We start from the raw sequence: 5,781 nt of genomic DNA, 5'->3' as shown, positions 1-5,781 counted from the left end.
TTAATTATCTATGTCATAGCAAACAGATGGCAAACTCAACATCCAGGCTCACCAGGATGTTTTAAGGAGACTGCAACGGATCAGATTCCCATGGTGGAGAGGGCATCTTTGGAGGTAAAGGGGATGTTACAGCCTTTCAATTTTTCTTTCCTCATCAAGGATCATGAGAGACACTCCATTCAAGGGGATGTCAGCAATCTAGTGCTCTTCAGGCAGGTCAAAACTCTAGTGGAGTGCAGGGAAAGAATTTTTCTATTTCTGGGTCGGTGACATCTGAGGCAGGACAGAGCTCTTTGCTCCAGCAGTCCTCTCAGTCACATTTTTTGCAGTAAAGCTTGGCTGTTTTTGTTTGAAGGGTCCATTAGTCTTTATTGACTTCTCTGTAGCTCTGTAGTTCCCAAAGCCCTTCTGGAAGCTTTAGGTAAGGCTGGTGGCGCATCAAACATTCTGCCAACATGTGGTGTTGAACCCTGAGATCACCCATCTCAAGCTTTGACTGAAGGCCTAGACTTCAACTTCAGCCCCTTTAGGAGCCCCATGAGTGGCAGGTTCTCCATTTTCCTTATCGACAAAGATGAGAGTAGCCATTCTGGATTATTCTAAGATTGCAGCTGATGTTAAAGGTAAATGTATGCACTCTCACTCAGCATGCTGAGCTCCAGATTCCTCATGAAAGAAGAGCGGCCCATGTACAGGACAAACTGTGACCTATGTTGCAGCCCCAGCTCCCAATCCTTCCCCCTCTCAGAACCTGAGTTTTTCTTCCCTAGGATGGAGAAAGCTTGGGACTTCAGGTGTCTCTGCACCTCAGGTCCTGACTTGCCTGTCCTGAGCACACGTGTTTCAGATCTTTTGCTTTGTCCTGTAAGACAAATGTTCAGGGTTGGGTTGGGTCTCAGAACTTCATCTGCACATAGAAGATATGCATCCAAGTGGCCTTTCCTTTGACTGGTGTGTGGCCTTCTTTGTGTTCTCTTGGCCCTCGCATCCTCCAGTTTTGATTCAGAGGAAGTCTCTTCCCCCTGGGGTCACCCATCTCAAGGCTGTTACATCAGAAGTGAGAGCTTATCTCTCATCTGCTCCTTTCCTGTAAGTTTCTGGAAAGGGGATGTGATTGCTCTTGTCAGGCTCTCCTGAACATTACTGAGTTAAGTCTAATCTTAGAAGAGTCGTAACAGCAATAATAATAGCCAACATTAACTGAGCATTTAATTTTTGTTACGTACTGCAGTATTTGTACATATATATAAAAATGTACGTATATATGTATATCACATGGTTATTTAATTATTTTTATTTACTTATCTATTTATTTTTCTGAGACAAACTCTTGTTCTGCTGCCCAGGTTAGAGGGCAGTGGTGTCATCCTCGCTCACTGTAACTTCCAATGCCTGGCTCAAGCGATCCTCCTGCCTTGGCCTCCTATAGTGCTGGGATTACAGCCTTGCCACCAGGTCCAGCCTCATTTAAACACAAGAAATTATTTTCATTATTTCACAGAGGAAGAAAATGAGGCTCAGAGAGGTTTGCCTCAGTTCCCAAGAAAAGAAGCTGACATTTGAAAAAGCATTGGTCACAGAGATGCGATTGAAATTCCCCTTAATGTGCCTATTTTATATCAGCTCTTTTTTCAAAGCTTTTATGAATTTTCCAGATCTTTTTTTTTAAATGTGTGTGTATAGAACATGATTTCCTTTTGTGGAACTTAAAAAAATATAAACTATATCACTGCCTTATCTTTGTATGCCTTAATCTATAGCTAACTTTTTTTCAAATACAAGAACATATTTTAGAGATTTTTTTCCAGTTCCATGCAAAGATTGGGCTTTGTTCTTTTTTGACAGTTACTTGCTATCCTATATTAAAGATATACCCTAGAATATCCAATCATTTCCCCATTTGTCAAATGGTGGTTAGATTTTTTTTTTATAAGCTAAAAAGTGACGTGACTATTCTTGTGTAGGTCCCACGCATAATTCTTATTATTCCTGAGATAAAATCATGCCAACAATGTGACTCCTAAAACTCTGAGGCTACTTCACTTTTTTTCATCTTCAAGGAGTAGAGAAACACAATTAGAACTTTAGAACCTGACCTACACAGGTTGTTGTTTGATTTTCTTTTTTTAGTTCTGGCCTCTTGATGTTCTGGGGTTCACTAGGTAGTGGAATGTATCTGACCGAACATGAGTCTGGCCAGGTTGCCCCAGAGAGGATGAATATCTCTCCTTTGGTCAAGTTGAGAGAAAAATGATCTGGGAAGGAAATTGCCTCTAATATTCCAGTTCTGGTCTTTCCTGAACACTGGCCAACAACATTCTCCTGCATAAGCTTCTTTATCTGGAGAGACAATCCTGCATAGATCTTATGTTATGCAAGGAAAACTGGTCTGTAATTTTTTTCCATCCAATTTGTGAACAGTTCAGCAGCAGCAGAAGTGGATTCACTACCTGTGGTCACTGCAACATGTGTCTAGAAGATCCTTGGTTTCTTTTGGAGTCACATTTCCATGGAGAAACGTGCGTTTCTGTTCTACTAACTTCAGAGCAGAAAGGCTCTAAATTTTCAACGTTGGCTAAAGTTTTCACTTTCATCCAATGAATCATTTTCTGACTGGCTGGACCACTTACTAAAGTTTCTCTCTTTTCTCGTATTAATAGAAAGAATCAGCCAAACTCCTTTACATCATAGACCTGAGTTAACTTCCGAGGTTCCTTGGTCTTGCATGTATCTAAAACTTGCTTTTAAGACCCCAGACTTTCTTAGATGTCTTTTCTCTTTAATTGCCATGAATACTAACAAACTAGCTAAGTTGGTCATTTTTCTTCTGTTTTGATTAGGGCAGTTATATTTGCTTTAACTCCCTTGGGACTTTGCCAAACTATTTCAAATATAATCTAGCATCCTAAATTTGTTTGTTTTTTTTTTAGACAGAGTCTCACTCTGTTACCCTGGGTAGCATGTCATGGCATCAAAGCTTACAGCAACCTCATACTCTTGGGCTCAACTGATCCTCTTGCCTCAGCCTCCCCAGTAGCTGGAACTACAGGTGCCTGCCATCACGCCCAGCTTGTTTTTTCTTTTTTTAGTAGTGATGGGGTCTCACTCTTGCTCAGGCTGGTCTTGAACTCCTGAGCTCAAGCAATCTACCCACCTCGGTCTCTCAGAGTGCTAGGATTATAGTTGTGAGCCACCAGGCTTGGCGATTAGGTCACTTTTTTTTTTAGAAAGCCACAGAACTTGAGAGGAGATCCTTCTTCCAATTGTCAATTAATTTATGCTAAAAGAAAACCCAGTGCTGAGTGATTACGTGAATCTCCTAATAATGGATTAGAACTCAGATCACCTGAATCAAGGTCAGTGCTATCTCTTCCACTCACAGTGACCTAGGTTTCTGAGCCAGAAGTTGGTGGTGAACAGTTAACCACAGAAGGAGATCCAAGTTCTTTTGGTCAGTGCTGAGTAAATGATTTGTATAGTCTCAGCTGGGGTAACAGGTATATGAGACTATTAGGGGATTATAGCATACTGTGAACCCTAAATAATGCCAAAGTCTCCTCTGGTTTTAGGAGTTGGTGGGTGTTGCCAATGTTCTCAGTCACCCGTGTGCAAAGCAGGACTGACCAGGTCTGGGTCTGCAGGACTCTCACTCCTCACAGCCTTTGGAGTTAAGGAGGACCGTAGGACTCTGCTGCCCAAGACAACCCCAAGGGGTTGCCAAGACCCCCAATGGACCCTGGTGGAACCAGAGGTGGGGAATGTGTCTCCCCTGGTCAGGGCTGCAGGGAAACATCATGGCTACTCTTATGGAACACACGGGACCTCTGACTGAGAAAGGTCCTGTGCCTCTAATGATTACAACTCAGGAGATTCTTAGAGTCTTCCTAACCCCGCGGAGAGAGAGCATATGGAAATGGCATGTTTTTAACTGCATTCAAAACCTTTCTGGAAAACTCCAGACCAATCTCCCCTCCGGGAGGCTGGCATTGATGACCACATACTCATGCCTCCAAAGGAAGGCTTCTGGGGCAGGGCTGAAGACCCAGCCCAGAGATCTGAGGGTCTGCAGGGCAGAAAGCACCCTGGGCCTCCTGCAGGCATTGGGTTCTCCTCCTCCCGTTTTGTCCTGTCTCTCTCTGTATTCTTTTTTCTCTTTGTCAGGATGTTAGCAGGCTGTGGTATCTTCAGGGCTCTCTTATTTCCCACCTCTTCCATTTACCTGCACCTTTTCACTCATCCCTGAGAGTGACATCATCAACTTCTAGTGCAACCTGGCTGTCTCTTCTCTGTGCAATTGGCCAGCGCAGCAGGACAGACCCATTCATCAGCCACATGTTGGAGAGAACCTGCCAGGTGTAGGCTGATGGAGGTGGTGCAAGGCTTGGGGTGTGAGCGTGAAAGGTGCTTTTGGAAAGCCAGAGGTACTGAGAAATAGGCAAGGGATAAGAACAATCTGAGCCAGTGGACACCACTGCAGTGCTTCACTGAAACTCTGTTCTGGCTTCTTCCTGACCCTTTCTCTGCATGGGTTCTCAGTACCCAGCACAAGCAGATCTTGCTCTGCCAACACCTCTTAATGCTAAGTTTAGGGGGCAATGCAACATTCCCAGCAGAAAGGCACAGCATATATAGAGTTGCCTCCATTAGCTTTGTTTTTAAATCTGTCCTCGAGGCTAGGCATGGTGGCTCATGCCTTTAATCCTAGCACTCTGGGAGGCCCAGGTAGGTAAAATGCTTGAGCTCAGGAGTTCGAGACCAGCCTGAGCAAGCGTGAGACCGTCTCTAAAAATAGCCAGGCACTGGAGCAGGTGTGGGTAGTCACAGCTGCTTGGGAGGCTAAGGCAAGAGGATTACTTGAGTCCAGTGGTTTGAGGTTGCTATGATGCCATAACACTCTACCCAGGGCAACTGAGTGAGACTGTCTTAAAAAAAAAAAAATACTAAACTAAATTAAAAATCTGTCCCTTGTGTCATATGTATGCAAGCATTTGATAGCTGCATAGAAAGACTCATTTTCCTCCAAAGTGACCACACAAGGAAACTATAAATGGCGTAAGTTTGAGGATATTAAGCATTCATGTGCTTTTGCAATGAATGGATCTGGGCTACAATTATCTCTATGTCTCTTGGGCAGGATGGAAGAAGGCCATTCTCCAAGCACATTGTAATATTTTAGGGTATAATTGCAAGCTAAAATGAAATGTTTCTGTAATTAATATTAAACCAAAAGTCTGATTGTGCAAAGCATTTCCTTTTGAGTGTGTTCCAGGTTCATTTGCTGTGACTCTCTGGCCTTGAGACTCTTTCTCTCATCTGTCTTCCTCACTGAGCCTTAATATGTGGGATAGAGTGTATCCTGTATCCACCAGTTATGGTTTTGAGGTAAAATTAAAAAATGAAACATGGCTGCTTTGAAACTCTGAGAAATCGAGTGTATTGATTTGTCTTTACCATGTGGCAAAAAGGCTTTTTTGATTTATTCACCTTTTTAATTTTGGCACACAATAAAGGTGACAAGAAAAATGACAGTTGTGGTCCTATAAGATAATCTGGCCAAGGCTAGTTTCCCTTTGTTTCTGGGCTGTGTCAGGATGATGGCCCGAAGGGAGCTGACACCTGCCTGTGGCCTGTGGCTAAGAACACAGCCATGTCAGGAGGACAGAACAAGGGGCCCTTTCAGTTCTAGAAAGTAACTTATGGGGACACAAAGTCAGCAAGTCTAGAATGCCCCCCTGTTATTATAAATAAAGTTTTATTGAAACATAGCCAGTCCCATTCTTT

The 5,781-nt window shown here is 43.2% G+C and overlaps 1 pseudogene; it reads right to left on the bottom strand.

Annotated features, from left to right (window-relative positions):
* LOC100960041 lies at positions 1–588 on the bottom strand (annotated as a pseudogene).
* Between the last annotated feature and the right edge of the window lie 5,193 nt (positions 589–5,781).

This window comes from Otolemur garnettii, unplaced genomic scaffold (assembly GCF_000181295.1).
Source record: "Otolemur garnettii isolate 467f Iridium unplaced genomic scaffold, OtoGar3 scaffold00019, whole genome shotgun sequence".
NCBI classification, from domain to species: Eukaryota; Metazoa; Chordata; class Mammalia; order Primates; family Galagidae; genus Otolemur; species Otolemur garnettii.
This window is presented reverse-complemented; position numbering and strand designations above follow the sequence as displayed.